Genomic DNA, 20158 nt, shown 5'->3' on the forward strand with positions numbered 1-20158 from the left:
AAGGCTTCAACTTGTGAATTTGGTGGGGGCACAACGGAGTCCACAGAAGGATGTTCTCTGACCAGGGGCAAGAGGATTAACGGGACCAGGAGGGAGGAACAATTAGTGGACCAGAGGTCAGCAAACTGGGGCCCGAAGGTCTCAGTCGAAAGCCACCTTTATTTTGTGAACAAACTTTTACTGGTGCACAGCCACACCCACCCTGGCCACATTGCCCAGGCGGCTTCCGCTAGGAGGCAGAGCTGAGTAGCTGTCACAGAGACTGGCACACGAAGTCCCAGATATTTACTCTTCACCCTTCACGGAAGTGTGCTGACTCCTGGGCTAGGCCCGTACGGGATTGCTTGTTTCATCTGCAAAGCAACTCCCTAGGTCAGTATTCTTGCCACTTCACCGATGAGGCAGTGGAGGCTCTAAGACGAGAAGTGACGGTCACCTTCACGGCCAGCAAGCCCGGAGGAGAACTTGAACATTCGGAAAGGTGCCCTTTCCGGGCCACCCCACCACAGAGCCTTGGGTTTTCTTCTAGACCTCAGAATTGTGTGGGGGTGTGGCTGCCAGGCCTGTGGCACCTTTATTTTAGATATAAAAGCCACCTTTAAATTGGTAAATCGGGGCACCTGGGTGGCTCAGTGGGTTAAACGTCTGACTCTTGATTTCAGCTCAAGTCATGATCTCGTGGTCGTGGGATCAAGCCCCACATCAGGCTCCTTGCTGAAGGCCTGGAGCCTACTTGGGATTCTCTGTCTCCCTCTCTCTCTCTGCCCCTCCCCACTCGCTCTCTCTCTCTCTCCCTTCTCTCTCAAACTAAATAAACTTTAAAAAATCGGGAAATCATCCCGTCACACAATTGGCTTCCTTCTCCATGTCACAGACTGTTGTCACTCAGGCCCGAACGTCCCACTGTCTCCGGTCACACCTTACTAGTTTTTGTTTATAGCTATTTTAGGTCCTCGGTTTCTTGAAATTCTATTTCGTTTCAGTTTGTTGTGTTTCAGGGCATGTGTTTTATATGATTAGCATTTACATAGAAAGCAGATCACTTGCATTAAGGGAGCCTTGCAAATAATTATGTAGACCTTGCGGGGTTTCCAGGAATAATTTCGGGACTGTTAGTCCTAAATGCGATGGCCTGTCCTTTGCATTATTAGACAGTGTGTTCCCTTTTCAGCATCCGGTATTGAACGCAGGGTGTTTTCCTTATTGTATTTATTACAACTCGGGTTCCTGTTTACAGAGACATTTGTCAATAGAATACAGTTCTTAGATCCTCTTTGAATTAGTAGAGACGTTCCTCAAATGATTTGCAAAACTGCAATTGTGATTAATATTACTATTGGCTAATGGATCTCTTAGTAGGGCTTGGCTTCTCGATCTTTCTGTCCATACAAAGGATCTGCATGCAGATTCGTGCTGCCTTAGCATGTCCAGCATCGTTTCGTTGGGGGAGCGCTCTCTTTCCCCCTTCGTGTGGTCCTAGGTGGGCTGTGAGTTACAACGCTCCAGGCCCCAGCAAATCACATTGCCCCATTCCACCCTGAGACACAGCGGCTGGTCCAAGGGAAAGTATGTGACCGATAGGAGCTAATTCCCCAGAATGTTAAAGAAGTTGAGAGAGAGGCCATCAAACAAAGGAACACTGTGCTGAGAGAGGGAGGCAGAGCCCCCAGATCGAGCCCCTCTTGAGGTCTTACCCACCCCTGGACTTCCTAGGGATGTGAACCAATAAATTCCTTTTTCTGCTTAACTAATCCAAGTTGGACTTCTCACTCAAAACCCAAAATGTCCTCACTGACATATTTCCAGATTCTCTGAGTGTCCTCAGAAACATGCATCAGCAACTCCCAGAGGGCACAGGGGACTGGGTATTAGGGTCCACGGGTCCTCCTCCTAGCTGCAATCTTAGAACTCCTCGGCCATCCCTCTGCCAGGTTGGAGGGACTTAGAAATGGACAGCCTCGGGGCACCTGGGTGGCTCAGTCGGTTAAGTGTCCGACTTCGGTTCAGGTTATGATCTCACAGTTCATGGGTTTGAGCCCTGTGTCAGGCTCTGTGCTGACAGCTCAGAGCCTGGAGCCTGCTTCAGATTCTGTGCCTCCCTCTCTCTCTGTCCTTTCCCAGCTCATACTGTCTCTCTCTGCCTCTCAAAAAATAAATAAATGCTAAAAAAAAAAAAATTAAAAAAAAAAGAAAGGGACAGCCTCATTTCGAAGGAGCACATGCACCCCAAAGTTTACAGAAGCACTATCAACAATAGCCAAAGTATGGATAGAGCCCAAATGTCCATCGATGGATGAATGGATAAAGAAGATGTGGTATATATACAACAGAGTATTACTCAGCAATCAAAAAGAATGAAATCTTGCCATTTGCAACTACGTGGATGGAACTAGAGGGTATTGTACTAAGCGAAATTAGTCAGAGAAAGACAAATATCATATGACTTCACTCATGAGGGTATTGTGCTAATCGAAATTAGTCAGAGAAAGACAAATATCATATGACTTCACTCATATGAGGACTTTAAGACAGAACAGATGAACACAAGGGAAGGGAAGCAAAAATAATATAAAAACAGGGAGGGGGACAAGACATAAGAAACTCTTCAATATGGAGAACAAACAGAGGGTTACTGGAGAGGTTGTGGGAGGGGGGATGGGCTAAATGGGTAAGGGGCATTAAGGAATCTACTCCTGAAATCATTGTTGCACTATATGCTAACTAACTTGGATATAAATTTAAAAATAAAATGAAACTAAAAAAAAAGAAATGGACAGCCTCTAGGACATGGGATGCCACGTCATTTCTTGGATGTGTGTATGCTGTTATGCATTCCTGAGTTCTACAACTCCAGGTCCTTTGACCCATCTTGGAGTAAACTCAAGACAAAAGCCTTATACTAGGACACTGATGGGATTGATTGAGGGGCGGCGGGGGGGGGGGGGGGGGGAAGAAGACCAAGTAGGATTAGTGGCTGGGCCCACCACATTGACGATGCTGGACAGACTGAGCTAGCCACAGTCTGGGGCCACAGATGGACCCCAAACCTACCAGTGGTCCCAAGCACGGCTGACATAATCAGGAAGGAGAAATAAAGCCCCACATACACTACCAAGTGGCTGCAAAAATTACCACTTTGGTGAAGACACATTGTTTTCCTCCTTTGTCTTACTAAAGATACCTCTCGGGACCTGTCTAAACTCTGCCTCACTAAATTCCTCAAGTGTCACCTGAAGTGTAAGCTATGACTCAGAGTTTCCTGAGATAAACTCCACAACCTTCCCCTCCCCAGAGGAAAGGTCCTGACTGAGGCCTGCCCACACCAGCCAAAACTCGGAGCCAGATGGCGGGCGATGCCTTAAGGCCAAGGGCACTGTGCGTTTCCGTGTGTTTACAGGTAATGATAAACAAGCATGCTTCTTCGCTGGCTCAGTTCTTTGCAGTTTAACTTGGCTTCCTCTGTTTCAGACTGATGGGAACCCAAGTCCATTCCTAAGACCCACAAGGAAGGAAAGCTCTTTGTGTTAAAGGCGGTCCGCCAAGGTGCTAATTCCATCTTCGGTAGGTTTTTCCCAGGACTGCGTTCCTCATCCAGGAATTTCTCTGAGCTCCGTGGTTCTCACGTCCCAATTCCAACTTTGAATAAATAAACCAGCTAAAGTGCTCGGTTGCCCCAGGGAATAGCCGGGAGGTTTCTGAACCTCCATCGCCCCCAAGTGGCCATTTCTTTTTGTCTAGGATTTTCTTAAGCCAGAAGGTTTAGGATTCTTCCCTCTGAAACTATTTAAAAAAAAAAAAAATTTTTTTTTAATTCTGACACCGAAGATTATGAAAAGTTTGTGTGGAGGCCTGTTAGTAATGTCAAACTAAGAGCTGCTGGGTCACAGGGTCACAGATTCATGCAACTGACAAGAAGCATGCAATTGGACAGATCTCACCAATTGGGGGGCCCCTTGTAAAAAATTCCTGCAAAGTCTAATATGAAAGTGATTACCTCAAATGTTTTTTTTTTTTAATTTAGAGGATCCAGACCTGGGGTTCCATTTGTCTGGTCCAATTAAACCACTACTGGGGGGCCTGGATGGCTCAGTTGGTTAAGCATCCAACTTTGGCTCAGGTCATGATCTCACGGTTCATGGGTTTGAGCCCCGCATGGGGCTCTGTGCTGACAGCTCAGAGCCTGGAGCCTGCTTCGGATTCTGTGTCTCCCTCTCTCTCTGTTTCTCCCCCTCTCGTTTTCTCTCTCTCTCAAATAAATAAAACACTAAAAAATAATTTAAACAATAAATCACTATTAATAACTATAATTTTTAACTTGTATTATCCCTTTGTAAACTCTTCCACCATAAAATGTCTTGTAACATTGTCCAAGGTGATGAGAAAACATCAACGCCAACAAAAATGAAGGTTTATAAACCACATGTGGACAACTTTGCAAAAGCCAACATTAAACCGGCACAAAGTACATAGAAACATCACTGCTGGGTTGGCAAAACTTTCAGCAGATCATACACGAAGAGACAGCATCAAATGAATAAAAGTTGTAGTGATTTCAAACTTCAACACGATGGAAACTCAAAAATAGCTGACAGAGTTGCCCTAAGTCATCAGAGTTTAAGGACATTAAATTGTCTCACTGGTCAGTAGGGACTGATGTACACGCCTTAATTCATCACCCGCCCAACCACCCACCTACCATCCCACCCTCTCATCCCACCCCCACCCCCCTGGTTGGTTCGCCCAACCACCCATCCGCCCATCCTCCCACCTATCCGCTTTAGGTTAAGAAAGGTATCCTATGGTAAACAAAAGAGAAAGAATGTGTCTTCAGAACAGGGATAATTTTGCAGCCACTTGGTAGTGTGCTGTGGGCTTTGTTTCTCCTTCCTGATCACCTGCACCCGTCATTGCTACGTTAGGCATGGGGCAGACACCGGGTGAGGTTCCAAGGAGAAAAGATGGTTAAGATGCAACGCCTGCTTTCATGGTTCTGGAAGCAAAAGAGAGCTTCCAGGTGCTTCAATCTGCTCTCTAGTCTGAGGGTCCATTCCCAGCCTAGGCTGCACAGAGTAGACACAAGAACGAATCCCGCCACAGCCACTGAATGGAGTAGACACGAGAACGCATCCAGCCACAGCCATTGAATGTTTTCTCTGAAAAACAAAAGGTGGGCTATCTGGGATCCCAAACATACAAACTATTTTGAGGGCGTGAACACGCATTACATGTGAAACAGCCAAGGAACACTTTCATAGCATAATAAGCTCACAAATTTGCGTTAAATACAGTCAGTGCTTTTTATGGCTGGCATAAAGTATTTCGCCGTTTCCTAGAAAAGGAGGAGCTAGAATTGAGGAAAGCAAATATGGACTGAAGAGGCTTACCTTCAACTCAGAAAAGGGAAGATTCTTGCCTCCCTACCCCTAATGAAGTTCGTATTTCAACACAGTTGTCACATCACGGTGAATTATTTTGGTTCACCACCTGCTATGCCTCGCTCCCGTGCTCCTTTTAGATTAGAGGCCAGGCTCATGGTCCTGTAAATAATACTAACCTGGTGCCAAGCTCCTACGCACCAAGCATTCCTGCCACTCCTAAATCCTGAGCGGCAGTGCCTGTCTTTCCTTTACTCACATCTTGTTTCCTTTCCGGCCGGAACGGTCTCCTCCAACGGCCACCCTTCTACCCCTGCCTTTGAAGGATAAACTTCAACAAATCTCTTATATTTATGTATTTTTAAAAATAAATTTCTCTTATTTTTTAAGTTTATTTATTTACCTCTGGGGGTGGAGGGGGGGGCACGCATGCGCACGTGTGTACATGGGGGAAGGGGCAGAGAGAGAGGAAGACAAAATCTCAAGCAGGCTCTGCACCATCAGCACAGAGCCTGATAAGGGGCTCAAACCCAAGGACGGTGAGATCATGACCTGAGCTGAAATCAAGAGTAGGGTGCTTAACCGACTGAGCCACCCGGGTGCCCCTCAAATCTCTTTTAGATCCCAGTGGCCTGGGGGCCTCATTATTAGTGCCAAAGCACATCTTTTTGTGTGTGTGTCTAGCATGTCTTACACATAGTAGGTGCTCAATAATTTGCTAAAAGCAAGGGAAAAGGGAATGGTGGGGAGAGAAGGCTTGAAGGAAGAAAGAAGAACAGGAGGAAGGGAGAGAGAGGGGAAAGAGCCGATAAGAAAGAAAGAAAGGAAAGGTAGAGAAAAGAATTATTTTACAACAGCCCAACGTTGCCTCTAATAAACACTACCCAACAATGCAATACTCACTGGTCCTGCTTTGCAAATCACCTGAGCATGCTGCTAAGGTTTCTTTTCAGGGACAAAACTTTCATAAAACAAATTAATCTATTAGAGTTAAAGGTTTAAAGTGATGGTTTCTATGGGGCGCCTGGGTGGCTCAGTCGGTTGGGCGTCCGACTTTGGCTCAGGTCATGATCTCACAGTCCGTGAGTCCGGGCCCCGCATCGGGCTCTGTGCTGACAGCCCAGAGCCTGGAGCCTGTTTCGGATTCTGTGTCTCCCTCTCTCTCTACCCCTCCTCCACTCATGCTCTGTCTCTCTCTGTCTCAAAAATAAATAAACGTTAAAAAAAATTAAAGTGATGGTTTCCAGTGTTTTCTTACAGTTTGGGGGCAGACTGAGCCGTTCACCGTGAAAATAAAATAATTAACCACTGGTATAAGACGCAGTCTATTCTATTTCACCTGACACAACAAAATATGTATTGCACGGCGCTCACGAGGACTGCCACATTTCCACGTTAGCAGCCACTCCTCACTGCGGCACTGCAGAAAGGCTCACCTGGGGACAAGCGTGTTCGCACAGGGGAGCTCTTATAGGTGGGCCTCAAACCACATCAGTGCACACGCTCCCTTCTCACTTCGGGTGGCTCAGTGCTCAGCGCTGCAATACCACAAAAAGCAATGAATTAAACGATGCGGCCGCTTTGTGCAATAATCGAGGAATTTAAAAAAAAAATCAATCGAGCATATTATTATTACTGAAATTATGTAAATAAAGGTAGGGGCACTGGCATCACCTGGGCACTTGTGAGGACTAGAAACAGATTCTCACGCTCCACCTAGACTTACTGAATCAGAAGCCACATTTTCCCATGATCCCGGAGGGATGTGTATGCACACTCAAGTATGAGAAGCGTTGGTCCAAACTATAAAATCAAAAGCCCAGGCGTGCAGGCATACACATATGATTTTAAGACCACAGAATGTTTTATTATCAACTCACCACGTTTTATATAATAGGTATTTAATAAATTCACCCTTAAGCAAAGTTTAAGCCATTGGCAGCTAGGCCTGGCCTCCCTATCCCCTGGAGCTCAAGATCTGATTCACTTGAATCTCCAGATCCATAGAAGATCAAGTTTCCCTAAGTTATATGATACTTCCCAGGGACTCATGTTCCCGTGGTCACCTCTGCCTCTGGGCTCCTCTTTCTGGCTGTGCCGGCTCAGTTCACATCAACTTAGATCGGAAACAACCCCTTTATCCTCTCCTGTGGAAGTCCATTCACCAAAGCATTTGTTGATTTTGTTACATCTCACAGTAAAACAGAGACATATGCATGCTTTGCGCACATGATTTAAGAAAACTCTATTTATGCCAATCTAAAAGTTAACACGATGTTTAATGGATAAGTAATGCGAGAAGCGTTCCCATAAAATTTTGAAGTGTCCACCACCACTTCTATTATTTCATATTTTGCTGGAAATCCCAAGCCCATACAACTAAGAGGACAGAGAAATGACAGGCCTGAGAATTGGAAATGAGGAAGTAAAATTATTATTAGTGGAGCTGCTATGAAAGAATTCCCAGAAGATCCAAGATCAACAAAAGATAAGACAAAAGGCAATAAGAGAATTCAAAACACCACAGAACATAAGGTGAGCGTAGCCGAAAGCTTGCCTAAATATACCAGCTCTAAGTCTGAAGACATAAGGAAAGAAAAGATTTCCCTTCCATTGCAACAACTAGTTTAAATACCAAGAAATAATCTCAGCAAAATAATATCTAAGATTTGAAAAAACACTTTAAAATGATACTGAGGAACACAAAAGAACTCAACATTTGGGAAGGTGCTGCACCTTCCTGTATAGGATAACTCATTTTTCTAAAGAGTTCTAGTCTTTTTAAATTAATATATAACTTTAACATAATCCTCACGAAATTACCATCCAGGTTTAAAAAAAAAACTTGACCAGCCAACTACAAATTTCATTGAGAAATATAAACGAACAAAAGTATCAAGAAAAAACCTGAAAAAGAAGTGAAATGAGAGGCTACTGATTTGCCAGATGGTCCCAACACTTCAACTAACGTTCACCGATGCAACAATGGCTCAGGGTAAAGTCCAAAAATTGGTCCAAGAACTCACGGGGATTTAGCGTCATAATAATGAGGAGACATCCCAAATCTAGTATATGGGAAGGGGTATCTGGGGGCATAGTTTATTGGATAAATCATCCCGGGACAATTGAGTAAATGTCTGAAAAATATAGAGGGATTGGAACTGTAACTTATTCCTTACACCGGGATAAATTTCAAATATATTGATGTTTGAAAATAAAAAGTGAAAACTTTTAAAAATTTGAGAAAAAAAAATATGAAAGGATTTATTTAAGGCTTAAAAGGGTACTTTGAACTATGCTCCAATACCCAGAAACCATAAAAGACTGAAAATGAAGGTGCACAAAACTTACTCAAAGCAAAACTTACCACAAGCGAAAACACAAGAAAAATGACAAACAGAAAATACGTCCACCTCCTTGTGATGGACTGAACTGTGTCCCACTCAAAATCCTCACGTTCAAGCCCTAACCCCAAATAGCACTTCAGGGACAGTAATCTTTAGGGAGGTGACCGCAGTTAAATGAAATCATATGGAATTAGACAAATACCGAACGATTTCACTTACACGTGAAATCTGCAAAACAAGCAAACAAACAAAACCAAAGCCATGGATCCAGAGAACGGACTGGTGGTTATCAGAGGGGAAGGCGGGTTCAGGATGAGGATGGATGGTGGTAACCAGCCTTATTGTGGCGATCACTTGGTAGTGTATACAAACACTGAATTATTGTGTTGTACGTCTGAAACTGCTATCATCCTATATACCAATTTTAGTGAAAAAATAAACAAAGGCAGTTAAATGAGGTCATAAAGGTGAGCTCCTGCTCTGATAGGACTGGCGTCCTTACAGGAAGACATACGAGAGAGCTCCCTCTCTGCACGTGCAGAGAGGAGAAGTGAGGACACAGCGAGACAGTGGCCACCTATAAGGCCAGGAAGACAGCCCTGATGGCAGGCTGATAGTCACCGGACTTCCAGCCTCCAGAACTATGAGAAAATAAATTTCTGTAGTTTAATCTACACAGTCTATGTTTTCCTGTTATATGGCAGCCCAAACAGACTAATACACTCATATTTTAGAAAAAGAGTTGATTTCTTTTTTTTTTTTTAATGTTTCTTTTGTTTTTGAGACAGAGAGAGAAAGAGAGAGCGAGCATGAACGGGGCGGGGGGGGGGGGAGGCAGAGAGAGAGGGAGACACAGACTCCGAAGCAGGCTCCAGGCTCCAAGCTGTCAGCATAGAGCCTGACGCAGGACTTGAACCCATGAACCACAAGATCATGACCTGAGCCGAAGTCAGACACTTAACCGACTGAGCCACCCAGGTGCCCCTGCCTTTAACTTTTTAAGGTATAAACCACACTTAAGGATCTCTCAACATGATTTTTCTTTTAGAGGGGAAGAACATAGTAGACTATACTAGTTATCTGAAATCACCATCTTACTGTATAAAGAGAAAACTAAGCTGTAGAAAGCAAGGAGACAGGGAGTAAAAGAAATGGCTGCTGATTTTGAGAAATATACAGGTTTAGGAGGGCAAGACGAGTTCAGGGTCGGACATACCGCAGTTGTGATGACAATGGTTATCTAGGCAGTGAAATCCAAGAAGCAATTCGGAACACAGAACTGAAACTCAGGAAAGCGAGAGCCGGTTGCAAACAAAGAAATGTAAATCATCAGGTATGGTTGGATGTTAAAGCCACAAGTATGAATGATGACATCCACCAAGGCTTTTGTTTTTCTCTGCTATCATTCTACATTTACCAAAGAATCTTCTGACTTTAGTTGGGTTTCACTACTAGGAAGAGAATGCTTGACTAGCCAACCTATATACGTATACTCCTGCTTCTTTGGTAGTTTCATTTCTTGTTGGAGGCAGTGTGAGTTAATACAGAGAAGTAAAAATGGGGGGGGGATCAAGAAGGTGAGGTAGGAGTGGCTATAGAGGAAGGATGAGAAGGCTCTCTTAAGTAATTTGGACTCACTCAAAAGTGGGATTGAAGAGGGGGACCTTGGCTCAGTAGGTTAAGCCTCCAGCTCTTGATTTCGGCTCAGGTCATGATATCATGGTTCGAGGGATCGAGCCCCGCATTGGGCTCTGCTCTGACAGAGCAGAGCCTGCGTGGGATTGTTTCTCTCCCTTTCTCTGCGTCTCCTCTGCCCACATACTCTCTCACTCTCTCTCTCAAAATAAATAATTTTTTTTAAAAGTGGCATTGAAGAACTAAACCCACAAAAGACAAGGCGATAAACCATTCTCTATCACCACCACATCAGACATACTTTTCCAAGAAATATGCTTTAGGGGATATCAAAATTCGTATTTTAACTCTTGAATCCTAATAGGTATAGATATTTGTGATACTATCTTATTGCATGGTCTCCTTACGCAATGAAAACCAAAGATACACACACACACACACATATAATTAATTCATTTTTAGAGGTTATGTTAAAAGACCCCAGACTCATAAAAAGAAAACAAAAGCTTGAAACTTACTGCTTGGCAATAGTACGTCCTCTGAAGCTATGACAATGGTATTGAAAATACTAAACAGAATGATAACCTCTAGCAATCCAATTTGACTGGCAACAAATCCCTTTGAAGAAAAGTAGCATTTGTTTCAATGAGTGAGAGGCAGCCCTGGCCCTTGATATAGACGTGAGATAGACATGGTGCCTCTGAGTACAGAAGGTGGGCCCTGATGAATAAGGAACCCTGAGCTATAAGGGGAGGTGGGGGCTGGCTGTGTCTTAGAACTGTGTCTTGGGAACTTGCTTCATTCATTCAGGCCTTAGCAAAGACTGTGCAATTCATTGCCAGTGTTGGCAAGGAGCCAAGTGAAGGTCTCCAGGCATATAAGCACAGTGGTGAAGAGCAAAGTTGAGAATACAAATTCTTCCTATTGTCAGGTCAAATAACTTCTTTTCAAAATCCTTCTATGGGGGAGCCTGGGTGGCTCAGTTAAGCCTCCAACTTCAGCTCAGGTCATGATCTCAGTGGCTCCTGAGTTCAAGTCCCTGGTTGGGCTCTGTGCTGGCGGCTCAGAGCCTGGAACCTGCTTTGGATTCTGTGTCTTCCTCTCTCTCTCTCTCTGCCCCTCCCCTGCTTGCAAGCTCTCTGTCTCTCAAAAATAAATAAAAATTTAAAAAATAATAATCAAATAAAATCCTTCTATGGCTTCATAGAAAAGGGGGAATTGTGGGAAAGAATGGGGAATTATGGGATGCAAAAGTAATTGTGGGAGAGAACAGAGAATTTGGGGGCACCAGAGGGATTGTGGTAGAGAAGAGAGAATGGTGGGAAACAAGGGGAACTGTGGGAGAGAAACAAGAATGGTGGGAAACGAGAGGAATTGTGGGAGAAAACAGGGAATGCTGGGAGGTAACAGACAATGGTGGGGAATGAGTAGAATTGTAGGAGAGAACGGAGAATTGTGGGGGACCAGTGGGAGATAAGAGAAAGTGGTGGGAACCAAAGGAAATTATGGGAGAGAATAGAGAATTGTTGAGTACCAGATAGAGTGTGGGAGAGTACAGAGAATGGTGGGAAATGAGGGGAATTATGGGAGAGAACAGGGGATGGTGGGAAACAAGGGGAATTGTGGGAGATAACAGAGGATGATGGGAAATGAGAGGAATTGTGGGAGAGAACAGGGAATTGTGGGAAGTAACAGAGGATGGTGGGAAGCCAGGGGAACTGTGGGAGAGAATGGAGAATTGTGGGGGACCAGATGGATTGTGGGAGAGAATAGAAAATGGTGGGATACGAGAGGAATCATGGGAGAGAACAGGGAATAGTGGGAGACCAGAAGACTTGTGGGAGAGAACAGAGGATGGTGGGATAGGAAGGGAATCATGGGAGAGAACAGGGAATTGTGGGGGACCAGAGGACTTGTGGGAGGGAACAGAGGACGGTGGGAAACGAGGGGAACTGTGGGAGAGAATGGAGAATTGAGGGGGACCAGATGAATTGTGGGAGAAAATAGAGAATGGTGGGACAGGAGGGGAATCATGGGAGAGAACAGGGAATTGTGGGGGACCAGATGGATTATGGGAGAGAAGAGAGAATGGTGGGATAGGAGGGGAATCATGGGAGAGAACAGGGAATTGTGGGAGAGAACAGAGAATGATGGGAAATGAGGGGAAACATGGGAGAGAGCACAGAATTATGGGGGACTAGAGGACTTGTGGGAGGGAACAGAGGATAGTGGGAAATGAGGGGAACTATGGGAGAGAACAGGGGATGGTGGGAAACAAGGGGAATTGTGGGAGATAACAGAGGATGATGGGAAAGGAGAGGAATTGTGGGAGAGAACAGGGAATTGTGGGAAGTAACAGAGGATGGTGGGAAGCCAGGGGAACTGTGGGAGAGAATGGAGAATTGTGGGGGACCAGATGGATTATGGGAGAGAATAGAAAATGGTGGGATACGAGAGGAATCATGAGAGAGAACACGGAATTGTGGGGGACCAGAGGACTTGTGGGAAAGAACAGAGAATGGTGGGATAGGAAGGGAATCATGGGAGAGAACAGGGAATTGTGGGAGACCAGATGGATTATGGGAGAGAATAGAGAATGGTGGGAAATGAGGGGAATCATGGGAGAGAACATGGAATTGTGGGGGACCAGAGGACTTGTGGGAGAGAATAGAGAATGGTAGGATAGGAGGGGAATCATGGGAGAGAACAGGGAATTGTGGGGGACCAGAGGAATTATGGGAGAGAACAGAGAATGATGGGAAATGAGGGGAATCATGGGAGAGAGCACGGAATTATGGGGGACCAGCGGACTTGTCGGAGGGAACAGAGGATAGTGGGAAATGAGGGGACCTACGGGAGAGAGCAGGGGATGGTGGGAAACAAGGGGAATTGTGGGAGATAACAGAGGATGGTGGGAAAGGAGAGGAATTGTGGGAGAGAACAGGGAATTGTGGGAAGTAACAGAGGATGGTGGGAAGCCAGGGGAACTGTGGGAGAGAATGGAGAATTGTGGGGGACCAGATGGATTGTGGGAGAGAAGAGAGAATGGTGGGATAGGAGGGGAATCATGGGAGAGAACAGGGAATTGTGGGAGAGAACAGAGAATGATGGGAAATGAGGGGAAACATGGGAGAGAGCAGAGAATTATGGGGGACCAGAGGACTTGTGGGAGGGAACAGAGGATAGCTGGAAATGAGGGGAACTATGGGAGAGAACAGGGGATGGTGGGAAATAAGAGGAATTGTGGGAGATAACAGAGGATGATGGGAAACGAGAGGAATTGTGGGAGAGAACAGGGAATTGTGGGAAGTAACAGAGGATGGTGGGAAGCCAGGGGAACTGTGGGAGAGAATGGAGAATTGTGGGGGACCAGATGGATTATGGGAGAGAATAGAGAATGGTGGGACAGGAGGGGAATCATGGGAGAGAACAGGGAATTGTGGGGGACCAGAGGAATTGTGGGAGGACACAGAGAATGATGGGAAATGAGGGAATTATGGGAGAGAGCACGGAATTATGGGGGACCAGAGGACTTGTGGGAGGGAACAGAGGATAGTGGGAAATGAGGGGAACTATGGGAGAGAACAGGGGATGGTGGGAAACAAGGGGAATTGTGGGAGATAACAGGGAATTGTGGGAGAGAACAGAGGATGGTGGGAAGCCAAGGGAACTGTGGGAGAGAATGGAGAATTGTGGGGGGACCAGATGGATTATGGGAGAGAACAGAGGATGGTGGGAAATGAGGGGGACTGTGGGAGAAAAGAGTGAATTGTGGGAAACCAGATGGATTGTGGGAGAGAACAGAGAATGGTGGGAAACAAGGGGAATCTTGGGAGAGAACAAGGAATTGTGGGGGACCAGATGGATTATGGGAGAGAACAGAGGATGATGGGATAGGAGGGGAATCATGGAAGAGAACAGGGAATTGTGGGGGACCAGAGGACTTGTGGGAGAGAACAGAGGATGGTGGGAAATGAGGGAAAATGTGAGAGAGAACAGGGAATTGTGGGAGACCAAAGGAATTGTGGGAGGGAACAGAGGATGGTGGGAAATGAGAGGAATTGTGGGAGACAACACGGAATTGTGGGAAGTAACAGAGAATGGTGGAAAAGGAGGGAATTGTGGGAGAGAATAGAGGATGGTGGGAAATGCAGAGAATTGTGGAAGAGAACAGAGAATTGTCGGGGGCCAGAGGAATTGTGGGACAGAACAGAGAACTGTGGGAGATAAGGGGAATTGTGGGAGAGAACAGAGAATTGTAAGAAGAAAAAAAGATAATTGTGAGAACAAAAATTGTGGGAGAAAAGAGAGTATTATGGGAAAAGGGAATTGTGAGAGATAATGGTGTATTGGGTAAGAGACTAAAGAATTGTAGGAAATTAAGGGAATTGTGAGAGAAACAATTACAGGAAATAAGAGAACTGTGGGAGAGAATAAAGAATTGTGCTTGAGAGGGAATTGTTGGGAAGAACAGAATTGTACTTGAGAGAGGGAATTTTAGGAAAGAACAGGGAATGTGGGGCAAAAGGGAATTGTTGGAGTGATAGGGAAATGTGGGAGTCACAAGGAAGTGAGGCAGGAAAGGGAGAATTGTGGGGAAAACAGAATTGTGGGAGACAAGAGGAAATTGAGGAAAAAAGAATTGTTGGAAAGAATGGGGAATTATAGGAAACAAGAGGAATTCTGTGAAAGAATGGGGAATCGTGGAAAACAATAGGGAATTGTGGATGTGATAGAGAATTTTGGGAGACACATGGAATTATGAGAGGGAGAGGAGAATTGTAGGAGAGATGGAGAATTGTGGCAGAGAATTATCATTGTGGAGAAAAAATAGAAATGTGGAATAAAAGGGCAATTCTGGGAATAAGAGAATTGTTGGAGAGATGTGGAATTGTGGGAGAGAACAGAAAATTGTGGGAAAGAATAGAGAATTGTGCTTGAGACAGGAAATTGTAGGGAAATCAATTTCATTTCCATACACTAATAATGAACTATCAGTGAGAGAAAGTAAGAAAATAATTCATTTACAATTGCATCAAGAAGAATAAAATATCTAGGAATAAATTCATCCAAAATGGTGAAAGACCTGTATATTAAAAACTATACGATATTAATGAAAGACATAGAAGAGGACACAAATAAATGGAAAGATATTCCATACTCATGGATTGGAAGAATCAATATTGTTGAAAGGTCCATACTACCCAAAGCATTCTACAGACTAAATGCAATCCCTACCAAAATTCTACTGGCATTTTTCACAGAAATAGAACAAACACTCCTAAAATGTGTATGGATCCACAAAAGATCTTTAATAGCCAAAGCGATCTTGAGAAAGAACAAAGCTGGGGGCATTATACCTTCTGATTCCAAACTACGTTACAAAGCTATAGTAATCAAAACAGTATGGTACCGGCATAAAGACAGACATCTAGAAAAATAGAACAGCATCGAGACCCCAGAAATAAACCCATGCATACATGGTCAATTGACTTATGACAAAGGAGCTAAGACTAAGGGAAAAGACCGTCTTTTCAATAAATGGTCCTGGGAATACTGGACACCCACATGCAAAAGAATGAAACTGGACCACTTTCTTACATCATACACGAAAATTAACTCAAAATGAACATAAGACCCGAAATCATAAAACTCCTAGGAGAAAACATAGGCAGTAAGCTCCTCGACGTCAGTCTTGGAGATAGCATTTTTGATTTGACGCCATAAGCAAAAGCAACAAAAGTAAAAATAAACAAGTAACAATGAACATCAAACTAAATAGCTTCTGCGCAGCAAAGGAAAACATCAACAAAATACAAAGGCAACCTACCAAATGGGAGAAATATTTGTGAATCATGTATCTGATAAGGCGTTAACAGCCAAAATATATAAAGCACTCATACGACTCAATAGGAAAAAAAAATCCGATGAAAAACTGGGCAGAAGAACTGAATAGACACTTTCCTAAAGACATACAGATGGTCAACAGGTACCAGAAAAGGTGATGAACATCAGTGATCATCAGGGAAATGCAAATCGACTCAAGTGAGATTTCACTTCACATCTATCTATTGGAAAGATTACTCTCAAAAAAAACCAGAGGTAACATGTTGGATGTGGAGAAAAGGGGACCCTTGTGAACTGCTGAATGTAAACTAACGTAGCCACTATGGAAAACATTATGGGGGTGTCTCAGAAAATTCAAAATAGAACTTCCCTATGATCCAGCAATTCCGATGCGTATTTATCCAAAGGAAATGACTAACTCAAAAAGATACATGCACTCCTCTGTGCACTGCAGCATTATTTACAATAGCCAAAACATGACAGCAACCCAGGCATCCATCAATGGACAAATGGGTAAAAAAAAATATGACACACACATACACACATGCACTGTAATACTATTCAGCCATATAAAAGAAGGCAATCCTGCAATTTGTGACAACGTGGATAAACTTTAAGGGCATTTTGCAGAGTGAAATAAGTCCGACAGAGAAATCCAAATACTGTATGATCCCACTTATATGTGAAAGCTACAAATAAAAAACTCATAGATGGAACAGCTTGGTGGTTGCCAGAGACTGGATGTGGGGATGGGATGAAAGAGACAAAAGTGGTCAAAAGGGATGAACTTGTCGTTATAAAATAAATGAAGTGCTGGGGATATAATGTACAGCATGGTGACTACCGTTAACAATACTGTCTTGTATTCTTGAAGTTGCTAAGAAAGATCTCAGAAGTTCTCATCAGAAGAAAAAAAAAGTTTATAACTGTGTGGTGATGGATGTTAGCTAGACTTATTATGGTGAACATTTCACAGTATTTACATATATCCAATCACTATGTTGTACACCTGAAACTAATATAACATTATCTGTCAATTATATCGCAATTAAAAAAATTTTTTTTAAACCTGCCACAAAAATTGTGGGCAAGACAGGGAATTATGGGATAAAGAGAGAATTCCGGGAAACAACAGAGAATTGTGTGAGACGGGAAATTGTGGGAGATCATAAAAAATTGTGGGAGACATGGAAGATGGGGAATTCTGGGAAAGGGCAGAATTGTTGCAGAGGGAATTGTGGACAAACTGGGGAATTGTGAAAAGGAGGAAGATTATGAGAGGGCAGAGAATCAGGGAGAGTAGAGAATTGTGGGAGAGATGAAGAATTATAAAGGAATCAGGGAATTATGGGGAAAAAGGAGAATCGGGCACAAGACAGAGAACTGTGGGAGCTCTAAGAACTATGAAAGCAACACTTTGTAAACATAAGCAACTGTAGGTTTGGAAAGGAGATTTAGTTTACTACAACCAGTCATAAATTCAGTTTGTAATTTCCAAAGAGCTTCAGTTTTTCCTCTCTGCTAAACCCTTGGGTCTGACAGCAGGAGTTCATATCACATTACCATGGATTGGCAAACCCACAGGCGCTGCCTTGTAGAGGCGGACGTACACACACAGGCACATACACACACATATATACTCACACACATGCTTGTACATACACACACAAAAGCACACACATATACACACATGTGCACACACGTCTTGGAAATTTCAAACATGGGAACAGAAATAAACTAGAATTTATGGTTGGACAAAATTTTAAGCCTTATAAAAAATAAAACAAGACGAAACAGTGATAGGATAACATAAGAAAATTAGAGTGTCAGCTAGGAATCCAACATACGAGTAACAGAGGTTCCTTCAAAGAAAGGATGAAGAGAGTAAGAGTGGAGCAAAGTTAAAAGAAAATTAATCATCCGAGAAAATATCCCCAATGTGAAGGTTATAGGTTTCCAGAATGAATGGTCCCATCAAGTGCCAAGCCAAGGAAACCAAAGAGGTCTATATCAAGGCACATCTTTTCCAGCCACTGGAAGAAAGAAAGTTAAAAATAATGTTGACAGAAAGAAAAGAAATGACATTTGACTTTTCAACCTCAACCATGGAAACTAAAAGACAATGAAGTAACCGCTTAACAGTTCTGAGAGAAATGCTTCCAAACCTAGAACTGTATTTCCAAACTACCAATCAATTGGAAGGGTAAAACAGTTTCTGATTTTCAAGACCTCAAAAACCGATGTGCTCCCAAAACAATGCCAAGAAGAATACATGGTATCCAAGAGCCCGAGATCCAGCAGAGGATAAGAAAGGGCAGAAAGAAAATCCCAAGAAGACGAAGGGGGGCAGAAGTCATTTCCAGTTTAGAATTGAGCAGCTGCGGCAGCAGTGAGGTGCTTATCTGTGAGATATTTCCCTTATCTCCAAGAGGAAAAAGGAAACATACATTAGTTGATATATTTAAATGCACTGAGAGGAGATTTACAATGCAGACAAGAAACTTAGGGATAACCTAAAAATCAAAAAAGACAACGGGGCGGGGAGGCAAGGAGTGAATTCCATTGAAAAAGTACAAGGAAAAAAAAATCATCTTTGGTCATAACAAATATTTCCATAGTCACAATAATGTAAATACGAAACTGTGACGTATCCCAAACCACATAACTATTGGCATAGGGGAGGGACCCGTGTGTGTGTGTGTGTGTGTCGGCGTGTTGTTTGGAACATGGACAGAAAACTAGAAGAAACAGCTAAAGAGCAGTAAGTCTTTGCCTGGGGAGAGTGGGCGCTGCAGTTGAAAGTGTCCCCCCAGTCTCTCCACCCACCTACAGCTCTCCTTAATGGTCTGTTTGGTCGCTCCTTGTCTATAAAGCATCCTTGTTACTTTCCTTCGTAAGCACTTCCGGCACATCACCCTTTAACAGTCACTTCTTCCCTTTTCCTCCACCAGTCGGAGCATACACGTACTGACACGTAAATATGGTTATTTGTGTGCCCGTCTCTCCCATTACCAGGGGTTTTTGGCCTTGTGGTGCCAATATGCCCCTTTGGACTGTGAAGTCTATGAGTATTTTCGCAGAATAATATTCTTACGTGCATAAAACAAACTACAAGAAATTAAAGAAATCAACGATAGTGGAATATAGTTACCGTCAGATTTTAGAAAAACAGATTTTGATTGCTAAAGATCTGGCTCCCCAGGAAATATGCACGGATATAATATAGTTTTTAATATGCTGTCTTGAGCCAGTTTTGAAGCCCCAGCTAGAGGCTGGTCAGCTCCCCTTCTTGAGCAGCTAAGTCCACACCTGCCGACCAAGTGTCATTGGGCTCCCATACTCTGAGCCACCAGACACCCGCCCCCATCAGCCCAGGGCCAGGTCCCACCCAGCCCTGTGCTCCAACTCACTGAGATTATTCAAATTAACCAGTCCTGAATCTGCTTACCCCACCTCACCTATTTCTTCCCATGAACACCATAATAAAGGCTTCTGCCCCCCAGTTCCCCCCTCTCCCTCTGGCTCAAGAAAGACTCTAGTGCTCACACGTGTGGCACCCCCGGTGTGATATGTACTCCCTCTCTCGGAGTCTCTGAGTATAATAAACTATATTTTCAATGGCAGTTGTTTCCTGATCTGTTGACCTCACCAAATCTAAATAATAATAATAACGAAGCTGATTAAAACAGCTGAGACTCCAAGATTTGGGCTAGGAATGCTCTCGCAACCCGCAGTGAGAGAGTGACAGAAGGTCTGGGCAAAGGGGAGAAGTTGAATGCGAGGCAGCCACAATGGAAACCTCATGGCCCTTCCAAGTTATTCCCCTTGAGGCTAGGACCTGGGCCTCCCGGACCCTTGCAGACACCACTCAAAGGCTGCAGCCCATCCCCAAGGGAGGGGATGTGATTTTTGCCCGAGGCAGCTCAGCTCTTTTTGGCCCAGGGCTGTTGCTGG

The sequence above is a fragment of the Lynx rufus genome, unplaced genomic scaffold (assembly GCF_022079265.1).
Source record: "Lynx rufus isolate CCGP_SWC_20201006 ecotype Redwood Valley unplaced genomic scaffold, mLynRuf1.p SCAF_14, whole genome shotgun sequence".
NCBI lineage: Eukaryota > Metazoa > Chordata > Mammalia > Carnivora > Felidae > Lynx > Lynx rufus.